Here is a 12898-nt window from a genome sequence, read left to right on the forward strand (position 1 = left end):
AGAGGAGTTAAATAATTTTCACAAAAGTAGGCAGCTAATAAGGCGTTGGAGCTAAGATTCAAAGGATGGGCATGTAATGTCAAAGGGCAAACTCCTATTTACCATTCCATGCCTTCCTAAGCACTTCAGAGCTTGTGCACACAGAGGAAGGCTGAAAACGTACACTTCTATGCTAGCCACTTTTGGAATAAACATTTATTTTAGAGTCATTTCTAGAAATGGAAGCTTCTTCTGAATGTCCTAAATTTTAGCAAATCCTTGTTGTCCAAGGTCAATGATTTCTGAAAACAGCCAAAAGTGACTGGGAACCAGGTCTTGTGAAAAAGTAAATGATCAAACTGGGCAATGCCAAGATGGTCAACAGTACAGTGTGAATAGAAGTGAGATGCAGTGCAGTCAGCTCAGAAGTAATATCCCAAAGACAATTTTAGTCGCATAGTTGGAAAGACAACAGAATGGTGGTTACCAGAGGAGAAGGGGGATAGGGGAGGGTGAAATGAGGGGTCAAGTATATTGTAACAGAAAGAAACTAGACTTTGGGTGGTGAGCATACAATAGAGTATACTGATACTGAATTGTAACGTTATGCACCTGAAATTTATATAATGTTATTAACCAATGTTGCCTCAATTAAAAAACACTCTTTTGGCTATATCAAATCTAATGTGTATTTTTTTTTTATTTTTTTTAAGTTTTCAGCAACATACCATGGAGGAACAAACCCAGAGACTTGGTTTTACTTCTCTGTTCTGCCTTTTAGCAGTTGAACAGGCCAAGTGTCTGTTCATCTTAACATCTCTGAACATTAATTTTTTATAAAATGAAGACAATAAAATGCAACATGGAGGGCCTAAACCTAAATAAGCACTCCAAAAAGGGCAGCTACTATTGTTTTTTAACCATTTATTAAATAGTCTCTGCAGATTTGGGAGTTTGAGATGGTTTTTAGTTCAAACCATTATGTTTCGGAGTTTTTCTCCAAGTGCCATAGCTGAGTAGTTTATTCTCGTGGTCACGGCACATTTAGGCATGGACAGTAAGAAATGAGATTGTTTCCAAAACAAATCAGGCTTCTCGAAAACATTTATTGAAAATGCAGTCCACCACCACAGTATTGAATTCATTCAGGCTGCTAATAAACACTCTTCTTCTATCTTGGAAAGCATGGCTTAAAGAGAAATTTTCTTACCACAGTAATTGCGTGTCTTTCACTACAAAGTTTCTATGTTGGTTAGAAAGCAGGTGAACTGAGGAAGAAATGTAAAGCTTTGTGCATACAGCTTGTTTCCCGTAACATGGGAGGTCTGCTTTTGAAAGCAAAGTGTTCATTTATTAAGAAAAAAAAAACAGTTCTTTGGGCTCCTGCTAAGTGTTTTGGGGCTCAGCAATTATCCAAAACTCAGATTACAAATGCAAACCTCCTTCCCACTCACTCCCCCAACCTCCCTGAAAAACAGGAAATCTTACTGTGTCTGATGATGCCTTCATCCCTGCAACCTTGCTGGGCCGAATATTATGTGAAACAAGTCACAAAAGTCACAAAAGAGAAAAGCTGAAGGCAGGTGCAAGAACAAGGCACTGTGCTCCTTGGAGAGGGCCTTAGGTAAGTAGCTACAAGAGTTGTACATGCCAATCAAAGACGGGCAAGGGTCAAGCTCCCTTTTGTGCACAAACAAAGACTAATTGCATGTTCATAGCTGTAGAGTCTGTGGGCACTAATTCGAGAGAGGAACTATAAAAACCTTGGACTCTCGCCTCCCAACAGCAGCCAAGGCGAAGAGGAGGACTCAAGGAGCCCAGTGGCTGTCAACCAGCTGGGCCTCTCCCTGCCTTCTCCACAGCAACTGGGGGCTCCCACGTGGCTGCCATTTCAGAAATGAAAATAAGCCATTTTGTGGAAACTGAAAGGATAGCTGTGTGTACATAACGCCAAGCCAATGAGCAGCAATGGAAAAGGCTCCGAGCCACTTAGCTTCCTTTGAAGCACAATGCTCAATACTGTTGGCCTTGCTTTTTCATTGAACAGACCAAATTAGCTGGCTCTTTTGACATCTTGCAGACATGACTGGTCAGTGCAAGTTGTCCTTTTCTTACATTCAAAAACAAAGGTCTGTTAAGGTAGTTTGGTCCTGTAAGAAACCATTCTGAATCAAGTTACTATTAAACCCAAGTGTCTGGAGCAGCCAGCTTTTGAATTTATTATTAATAATAGTGAACATTCATAAACCACATTCTTGTTTCCCACTTTTATTCATTCATTCTCTAAACATTTATTGCTACTCCTGCTACACAGGCAAGGCACTGTTCTTGGGTCTACAGAGAAAATAAACATGTTAGCCAAATAGAAACCCTGCTCATTAAACAGGATGCCCATTCCACAACTGAAGAAACTCAGAACCGACGAAGTGAAATGACTTGCCCAGTCACATAGCATTTTAGTGACAAAGTCAGGAGCAGCTAATCCAGGCCCTCCTGCCCCTGCTCAGTGCTGAGCCCACTGCACCACACTGCCTTACCTTTGGTGTGTATAAAGAGCCTCCAGTGGAGGGTAGTAAGCATGGTAGAGTACAGGGGTATTCAGGCCTGCACCTTTTCTCAATTAAAAGCAAAACAAAACCCTCTTTTGTTGAGCTCCCATAGGTAAAGCAGATGAAAGTGGAGTTGCTCAGGGTGAAGTGGGGATGGAGACACTGGTGAATCCCAGCTCTTCCACTGACAAATTATGTGACCTTGGACAAATCACTTAATCTCTAGGCCTCAGTTTTCTCATCTGCAAAAGGAAGGAGCTGGACTCACTAAAATCCGTGAGTCCTAAGTTTGGCTGATCATCACAGACCTAAGGGACACTTGTTAAAATATAGATTTCAGATCCTTCCTGTACTTTATCAATGATAATTCCTAGGGTATAGGGCCTAGGAGTCCATATTGAAATAAGCTCCCCAGAAGATTCTGCTTCATAGCTAAGATCAGAAGCCCTGCATAATGTTATATGCTACTTCCTTACAGATCCACCAAGTTTCCTCTCCCGGACCAAGGCACTACTTAGATGTTCCAGCAAGTTCGCTAGCAGTGCCCACCTAAGTGACTATGGTGCAAGTAATGAGGGAATGAGGAAAGGATATCTGTTTATGAGACCAAAGCAAATGCCTCTTTGCAACATTTGGCCTGGGAAGTCAGCCTTCTCACTGTGCACAATCATCAGACCTTAGGGTAACTATGCACACTGATCCGTAGGGTGGGGCCAGGGTTTGGTGAAGAGGGAGTCAAACTTTTATTTCCAGTTTCTAAAGTTTGGAGAGCATCAGAATCCCCTGGAGGGCTGGTTAAAACACAGAGTACTCAGCCCCTCTCCAGGGGTTCTGATTCAATAGATTTGGAATGAGGGCATTTCTAACAAGTTCTTAGGTGATGCTGATGGTCCAGGGACCACTCTTTGAAAATTACTAACTAGGGCACCAGTTTTTAAAATTTTTGGTTTCAAAGATCCTTCACATTCTTTTTTTTTTCTTTTCTTTTCTTTTTAATTAATTTTTTTTATGGTGACATTGGTTTACAAAATCCAATAAGTTTCAGCTAGACACTTTAATAGTAAGGCATATATATATTTACATTGTGTGTTCACCTGCCATAGTTAGATTTCTTTCTGTCACCGCATATTTGATCCTCTTTACCCCGCCTACCTTCCCCTTCCTCCTCCCTGCTACCTTCTGGTAACCACTAATCTATTGTCCACGTCCATGAGTCTCTGTTTGTTTGTCCTGTTCGTTTGTTGCTTTTAGATTTATATCCCACATATAAGTGATATCATGTGATTTTCAACTTTTTCTGTCTGGCTTACTTTGCTTAGCATGATTATCTCAAGGTCCATCCATGTTGTCGCAATCCTTCATATTCTTAATAATTACTGACAATTTCAAAGAGATTCTGTTTGTATAGGTTATGTCTAGATGTCCTATATTAGAAATTAAAACAAAAATATATTTATTCACTTAAATAACAATAAACCTATTACATATTCACATAGTTTATGAAAATTAACTATTTTTAAAACAAAAAAAGTAAGTTTAAAAAGTGACTTCGTTTTACATTTTTTTAAATCTCCTTAATACCTGGCTTAATAGAAAATAACCAGATTCTCATATCTGCTTTTTCCCCCTGAAACTTATTTATTTATCCAGCTTTATTGATATAATTGACATATAACATTGTAAGGTGTACAATATGATGATTTGATACATGTATATATTGTGCAATGATTATCACAATAAGGTTAGTTAACATCTTCATCGCCTCACATAGTTAATTTTCTGTATGTGTGTGTGTAGGGGTGGGGGAATAACATTTAAGATCTACTCCAATAGCAACTTTCAAATATATAACACAGTATTGTTAACTATACTCACCATGTTACACATTAGACACCTAGAACTTATTCATCTTATACCTGGGAGTTTGTACCCTGTGACCAACATCTCCCCATTTCCCTGACCACACAGACTCCGAGCAACCACCACTCTTCTCTCTGATTCTATGAGCTCACTTCTTTCAGATTCCCCACATTAATGGGATCATACACTATCTTTTTCTGTCTGGTTTATTTCACTAAACACAATGCCTTCCAGGTTCATCTAAGTTGTTGAAAATGGCAAGATTTCCTTCTTTTTATGGCTGAATAATATTCCATTATATATCTCATACTTTATCCATTCATCCATTGATGGACACTTAGGTTGTTTCCATGTTGTGGCTACTGAGAATAATGCAGCAATGAACAAAGAGGTGAAGATATTTCTTCAAGATATTAATTTCGTTTCCTCTGGATATATATATACACCCATAAGTGTGATTGCTGGATCACATAATAGTTCTATTTTTACTTTTTTGAAGAACTTCCATATTCTTTACCATGGTGGCTGTGTCAATTTACATTCCCACCAACAGTTCATCAGAGTTCCCTTTTCTCTATGGCCTCACTAGCACTTGTTATCTCTTGTGTTTTTGATAATAGCCATTCTAACAGGTGTGGGATGATATCTCATTGTAGTTTTGATTTGCATTTCCTTGATGGTTAGTGATGTTGAGCATCTTTTCATGTACCTGTTGTCCACTTTTATGTCTTCTTTGGAAAATATCTATTCAAGTCATCTGCCCATTTTTAATCAGATTAATTGGGGGAATTTTTATTGAGTTGTATTAGTTCCTTATATATTTTGGATGTTAAGCCCTTATCAGAAATATGAATTGCAAATATTTTGTCCCACTTTGTAGGTTGCCTTTCCTTTTTTTTTATTGTTTCTGTTGCTTTGCAGAAATTTTTTAGTCTGAAGCTGTTCTACTTATTTATTTTTGCTTTTGTTGCTTGCACTTTTGGTTTTAATATCCAAAAAGTCATTGCCAAAACCAATATCAAGGAGCTTTTCCTTATGTTTTCTTCTAAGACTTTTATAGTTTGGGGTCTTACAGTTAAGTCTTTAATCCATTTTGTGTTAATTTTTATGAGTGGGGTAAGATAGAGGTACAACTTCATTCTTTTGCATGTGGGTATCCAGTTTTCCCAGCATCATTTATTGAAGAGATTATCCATTTCTCATTGAGTATTCTTGGTTCCCTTGGCAAATATTAGTTCACCATCTATGTGTGGGTTTATTTGGGAGCTTTCTATACTATTCCATTGCTCTATGTGTCTGGTTTTGTGGCAGTATCATATTGTTTTGATTACTACAGCTTTGTAATATAGTTTGAAATCAGGAAGTGTGGTGCCTCTAGCTTTGTTTCTCTTTCTCAGAAATGCTTTGGTTATGCAGGGTCTTTATATGGGTCTTTCACCCATATAAAGTTTAAGATTGCTTTTTCTATTTCTGTGAAAAATGTCATTGAAAGTTTCATAGAGATTGCATTGAATAGGGATTGCTTTGGATAGTATGGACTTTTAACAATATTAGTTCTTCTAATCCATAAACAGGATATCTTTCCATTTACTTGTGTCTTCTTTAACTTCTTTCATCAATATCTTATATTTTTTAGTGTACAGCTCTTTCACCTCCTTGGTTAAATTTTCCCCTAAGTATTTTATAATTTTTAATGCTATTGTAAGTGGGATTGTTTATTTCTTTTTCAGATAGTTCATTGTTTTCATATCTGCTTCTGCTTTCAATATGTTGCAATATCTCGTTGATGTATATGAAGAAAATCCAGTCTCACATAAATATGTTTTTGGAAAAGTAAGCAGCATTTTAATCGCCTTTGAGACAATTGTGGATATTCTTATTATTAAACCAGAACTCAGCAAGTGATAGTTTCTTAAGGTTATCTGCAATGTGGAGTTTGAAACCATATCAATGACCTTTATATATTCTGTTATACCAAAGTCCATTGACATATCTTGTATATTGCATTGACCTTTGACTCATGCATGATGTCACACTATCATAAATTGATCATTTCAAAAATACTGATTTATGAATTATGAAGATCTTTCAAATACTTATGCTTTAAATTATACAACATTCAAAAAAGTCACATGTTAATATCATCACCAGTAACATCAGAAAATTCTTTAATTACTGGGAAACTGTCAAGCTTATGGTGGTGAACACGTTTTCCAAAATTCTAATTTTTGCTTGACAGCTCAAATCCCATCATTAGCAACAAATACTGTCCGCCATTTTCTTTGTAATGCAGGATAACTTTGTTTGTTTTTTGTTTTTTGTTTTTTTGAGAAAATATCTGTCAAATACCCAAGTCTGAATAACCATAGTTTTTCCATCAGTTGTCCTTTTAAGTAAATAAATGGTCATTTAAAAAGTGGCTAGTTCAGCATGCAATTCAAACAATTGTACAAGTGTTTTTTTCTCAAGACAACCATCACACTTCAGTGTGCACCAGAAGTGATTTATGCATACAAGTACTTGAGTCAAGATTTAATAAAATTCATGTTTATTTATTTTTACTGCTTCATCAAGGACATTCTTAAGTAAAGTTTTTTTTCTGTGAGTGCTTGGCAGTGAAAAGTACAATGAATGTTAGAACAGCTTGGTGCCACTGCCTTGATTCATGCTAACATGCCAGAAGCTTTATCCACCTTGATTCTGCGCCTTCAGTGCAAATGTCGACACAGTGAAAAAAAGCATAGAATGTTTTAGTATTATTATAAAAATAGTTTTGGCCTAGTAAACCATCCTGAAAGTTTTTGGGAACTTTCAGAGTCCATGGACCATGTTGGCAGAACCACTGGGCAAGAGCATCCTGCATCCAAAATTGTATTTCATTCACTCACTCACTCAAAAACATTCATGGCGTGTTTCAGGTAACTCCACAGCCTACTTCTATTTTCTACCATTATAATCTTCTTTCCAGATCAATTTTAGGGGCGAGAACTAAAACAGAACTCCTCTAAACTTGCAAGGTGGAGGGAGTCCACTTAGGTGATCTCAAGGGTAGTATTTCCCAGTGCAGCCTTCTTTGTCCAGACACGATATAGTCTCATGCCATTTTGCACCGACTCAAAGATATCATGCCAGTTGCTCACTGTGTAAGCACTAGCAAGCCAAACTACAAGGACAACCACTCTAGAGCCATCTACAATATTACATACTTGATGACTTCTAGGAAGTTGAGCAGAGAAAGCCCAACACTAACATTCTACTCTGCCTTATTTTATTTGATAAAGTAAGTCTATACGCTTTGTATATATTTTATGTATTTTTATATTTTAATGTAGTATAATACTTTATATATGCTATATAGACTATATTTAGATAGTCTATATACTTTGAATCATCAAAAAATGGGAATATTTTTATAACGATTACAGATGTCAGTCACCACACAGTATTGACATTTTTCTTTTAAAATAATGCATAGTAAGTACTGTTATAAAAGAAAATGCATATGTTTCAGGCACTAATTTAAGAACAAAGCTCAGTTTAATCTCAATCTCCTGAGGCAGATTTGGCATAGAAGCCTCATGTCTCTTAATGATGGGTTGCTGCAATTAGGAATGTATCAGAAAATAAAAAACTGGAGATGGATTTTTCAATTAGTGTGGTACAGGGCTTAAAATCTATCATAGTAGAAGCTGTAGACAGTCTTCATTAAAAGAAACACATCTCCAAATCTCAGAGTCTTCTAAAGTTTTGATGACAGGCCTTCTATGCTTGCTTCCACTACAATTTTTTTTCATTAGATTTTTTACTTCCATCTTCTTTGCCTACTTCTCCATCTGATGCAGCTTCATAAAGCCCATCCAACTAGTTATTATTTCACTTATAGTGAATTATATTACTTTCAACAAAAGGTTTGATTTTTTTATATTACTATAAATTTGAAATGCATCTTGCAAATTGTTAACACTCTCATTATTGATACCTAATGTTTCATTAAAATAAGGGGAAATCATTTAAGTACAAATCCTGGAAACTCTATTCTCTGGGACAATGCTCCATGGTCAATTTGTTCCAGAGTGGGACGGATGCTGAAAGTTGCAAGGTATCATCAAAAGTTTATTTACTATCATTGTCTGCTTATTTCCCACACAAATATATTCTGTGTTTAAAATGTATAAAGCCGAGCCAGGCCTTCTCACGCTGTTGCAGTAAAATATGGCTTACCACGTCTCTCTGATGAACCACTGACAAATAGGCTCTTGTTGTCCAACTTTCACTCTGCTGAGGGTAATGATTCAGTGGTTCAGAAGGTTAATTCCTAGAGATAGTGTTGTCTTTGGCTTGAACAGATGTTGGTAGTGCTTTAATGTGGTTATCAAACTAGGCTGCCCTTCATTCTTTGCTCTCGGGAGCCCAGGGCATTGTTCCACAAGGCATTCCAGCCCCCCTCTATGGAGATCCAGCAGAGCTGAACATACCACAGCATTACTCCTGCTAGCACAGGCTCCTCTGGGGTCACTGTGGGTATTGACAATATACAGCACAGAAACCGATAATGACAGACTTGATCTTTAAAAGACCTGTAAATATTTGTAAGTGCATAAAGATTTGGAAGGTCCGATGCTTTTGATGCTCATATTCAATAACCTGTAAAACTATTCACTCATTAGATGTTCAAATCTCTTAGTAGCTCTATAGACTGGCTTCTTGATGGTTTACTATATATCCTAATATCTTTGTTGCTATATCAATCTCTTAAATATCTGGAATAATTGCTTATATAATCAAGATGTTCACACTCACCAAATGGAGTCAATATTGGGCAAGAGTCCAGATACCGAACAAGTTTATATGTAGCGATAAAATCCATTGTCACCAGCTAAGTAGAAGAGAGGATCCCTTAACCTAGGAGAGATAACTTCCACTAAAGCACAGATTCCTATTTTTCTGGCAAATTGCTGTCAATAAAATGCCATTGAAATGGTGGTATCCCAATAACACAGTGCTGTTTCAAAATCAAACTATGGTGGTTACCAACTTATTATGTGCCCTAGCACTGCACAGAAAGAAATACAAGAATGTCCTTTTCTTATGCAATTTAGTCATGTCAGAGAATACAGAGTTATATCTGTGAGACAATTAAAGAGCAATCAGTACCAGGAGGAAGATGACTAGTGCCATCATGAAAGGTATGGTTCTGAACAACAAATGCCTTGGGATGCCAGAGAGGAGAGAAAGTGGTGACAATAATGATTGAAATTGATGTGCAATACAGCTTTATTGAGGTCTTACTCTGATATGGCCCTGAGTTAGACACTGAAGTTACAAAGATAAATAAGACTGAATCCTGTCCTCAAGGAGCTCACAGTCCAGTGAAGGAAACAGACCTGTAAATAGATCATTTCAACATGATAGACAGGGTTAAATAAAGGTCTATACACAATTCTGTCTTATTTATTGTGCATATATACCATTTGGTGGTCTTGTTAAAATACAGAATCTGGTTCAGTGAACCTGAGGTTGAGGCCAAAATTCTGCATTTTGGGTGATCCTCATGATGTTGCTGACCCACACTTTGAAAAGTAAGAGGCTATCTTATTGATGCATTTATTTTCAGGGCAGTAAATAAGTCATTACAAAATAGGTGTTTTGTCAAAGGGGCATGGGATCTGATGAGGTTCAGGACCATTGCATTAGGAAGAAACTCAGAGCTCTAAAAAAAGTGAGGACATGGAGTGAGAGGTATCATTTCTTACTCCAATGGTAATAACGACCACAAATCATTATGTGTTGGCCCAGTGCAAAGTTACTTCTATGTATGTTCTCATATAATCCTCACAGCAACCCAGTGAAGATTTATTATTAATATAATAATATAACAGATTTTATTATAGGCAGCTCAGAGTGTAAGATATCAAAGTAAGAGAAAGATAAGATGTAAAGCCCAAAGCCAAGACTTAAACTCAGTTCTGTCCAACTCTAGAGCCCTTGCTGGATCCTCAAGAGAAGCTTCTTTGTAACCTTGCTCAAGGATTCATGTTCCTGTGCTCTGTCCAACTGCAAAATCCCCAATACACTAAATTTCCCAAACAAGACATATTCTGTTCCATCTAGCAAGTAGGAATTCATGTATTCCCTCCTCTGCTCACCTGCTGGGCACTGGGCTGGGCTGCCCAGACTTGGAACCAGTGCAGCCATAATCTACTCCTGGGCCTGCCACCCTCTCTTTGCCATAGGTAGAGAAGGCTGCTCAATCCACCATGGTCATGAGTCTCCTTCCTTTCTCTTTGCTTCCTACCCATGATAAAGCAAAGAGTTATTTCAGAGGAGGAAACTGAGGCCTATAGAGCTTATGCCACTTGGCCAACTCAGTAGTGGCCAATCAGAGACTGAAAGCAGATCAGTCTGCCTCCAGAGAACATGCTCCCTGCTGCTACATTATACCCACCCACCCTGGAACTTAAGACACAAACAGAAACTAGGGCATTGCCTTTAAACAAAAATTCCCTTTCCAAAACCTAACTTGTTTCTCCTTTGCTGACTTTATAAAGGGGCTGGAAGAGATTTTCAATGTGTCTACTGATGTCTGACCAACGTCTTAAGGGGTTAAAAAAATACAGTTCCATGATTTGGTTTCTATAAAATGAAACACTTGTTGTAATTATTCGGGTTTTTTTTTTTATTCCCATAGAATTAGCTGATGGGTTGTTTTTACTGTATAGGCTGACCCATGTCTCTTGTGATTCTATGCCCAGATTCAAAATCAAAAAATATATATATAAAGGAAAAGAGATTTTGAAAAAAGTCTTTCCAAATTCAGTAAAATTAACCATCTCCCAGGTTCTGATAATGGATAGGAAACAGAGTGGTAGAGAGCCGCCCATTGCACAACTCCAGGGGGCACAAGACCCACTGTACTGTGCTCTAGGAGTGTTATTCATGTACAACACATGGAAATGGTGCCCCCTGGAGATGTATGTGACAAAAAGCCTGGTTCCTGGGCAGGAGCAGGAGCTTATCCAATTGACGGTGGCCCTCTTATAAGGGATGAAAATTTATAAATGAAAAAAATAAGGTACAGGCATGTGTTCACCAAAAGATGTACTATAACATTCGTAGTACACTATTCTTGATAGCTCAAAACTAGTATCAACCCAAATGGATAAAGTGTAGTACATTCTCAAACTGCAATACTATACAGCAATAAAAAAAAAAAAAAGCTACTAATACATACAACAATAAGGATGAACCTCACGGGCATATCTTTTGAATAAAAGAAGCCAGACATGAAAGAAGACAAGCTGTATGATTTCATTTGGAAACATGAGAAAACCAACCCTTTGCTATTAAAAACCAGGCTAGTAGTGATTATCTTTAGAGTATAGTGACTAAAAGGGATCAATTGTAGGATTTGGGGGGTGCTGGTCATTTTATGATTTTTTTTATGTTTTCCAATAGTGTTTATTACTATTTAAATTCTTCTATTTACAGTAAAAATATACGTATTTTCTACTACGCTATTTGATATTCCCTATATAATACCCCATATGAAAACATTTTTTCTTTTATAACTCTACTGGGTTTTTTTTTTAATTCTATGGCATTGATATTCTTCCTCTTTCTGATAATAATAATGATAATGATGATGATGATGATGATGACGATGTTAACAATAATATTGCTAATACTTTCTCTCCACCTTGAGAGTCAGTAAGCTCTGAGTCATATTTGAAATAGTGAAGCTACCATGTATTTAATGCCTTACATGTATTCTCCCATTTAATCTAGTTAGTTATATATGATTACTAGGTTATTGATGAGAAACTTTAGCTCAAAATGGATAAGTGACCTGTGTAAGGTCACACAACATACATGGAGAATTACTGGTATTTGACTTAGGCTCTGGCTCAATAGGTTTTTTGTTGTTGTTGTTGCTCTATTTTTCCCAGCTTTATTGAAATATAATAGACAATTAGTTGCTCATTGTACAGTTCGAGGAGTTTTTTCAAGTATAGTTGGTATACAATAATATACTAGTTTCAGTTGTACAACCTAATAATCAGAGATCCACATAACTCACATAACTCACAAAGTGGTCATCCCACTCCATCTAATACTCTTCTTCTCCTTACATATTTATTACATTATTAACCATCTTCCCCATGCTACACTCCTGTCTATTCTGCAACTATCCATTTGTACCTCTTAATCCCTTTGCCTTTTATTCCCACCTCCCAACTTCCCTCCCATCTAGTAGCCCTCAAAATATTCTCTGTATCTGTGAGTTTATTACTGCTTTTCTGTTTGTTGTTTATCTGTTCTTTAGATTCCACATATACGTGAAATTATGTAATATTTGTCTTTCTCTGTCAGACCCATTTCATTCAGCGCAATACCCTCTAGGTCCATCAAGGCAATATTTTTTTCCATCCTCTTCTTTTTAGTCTGTGTGTGTCTTTTAATCTGAAGTGAGTCTCTTGTAGGCAGCATGGGTAAGGGGCTTGTTTTCTTAT

The sequence above is a fragment of the Pteropus alecto genome, unplaced genomic scaffold (genome assembly GCF_000325575.1).
Source record: "Pteropus alecto unplaced genomic scaffold, ASM32557v1 scaffold139, whole genome shotgun sequence".
Lineage (NCBI taxonomy): Eukaryota > Metazoa > Chordata > Mammalia > Chiroptera > Pteropodidae > Pteropus > Pteropus alecto.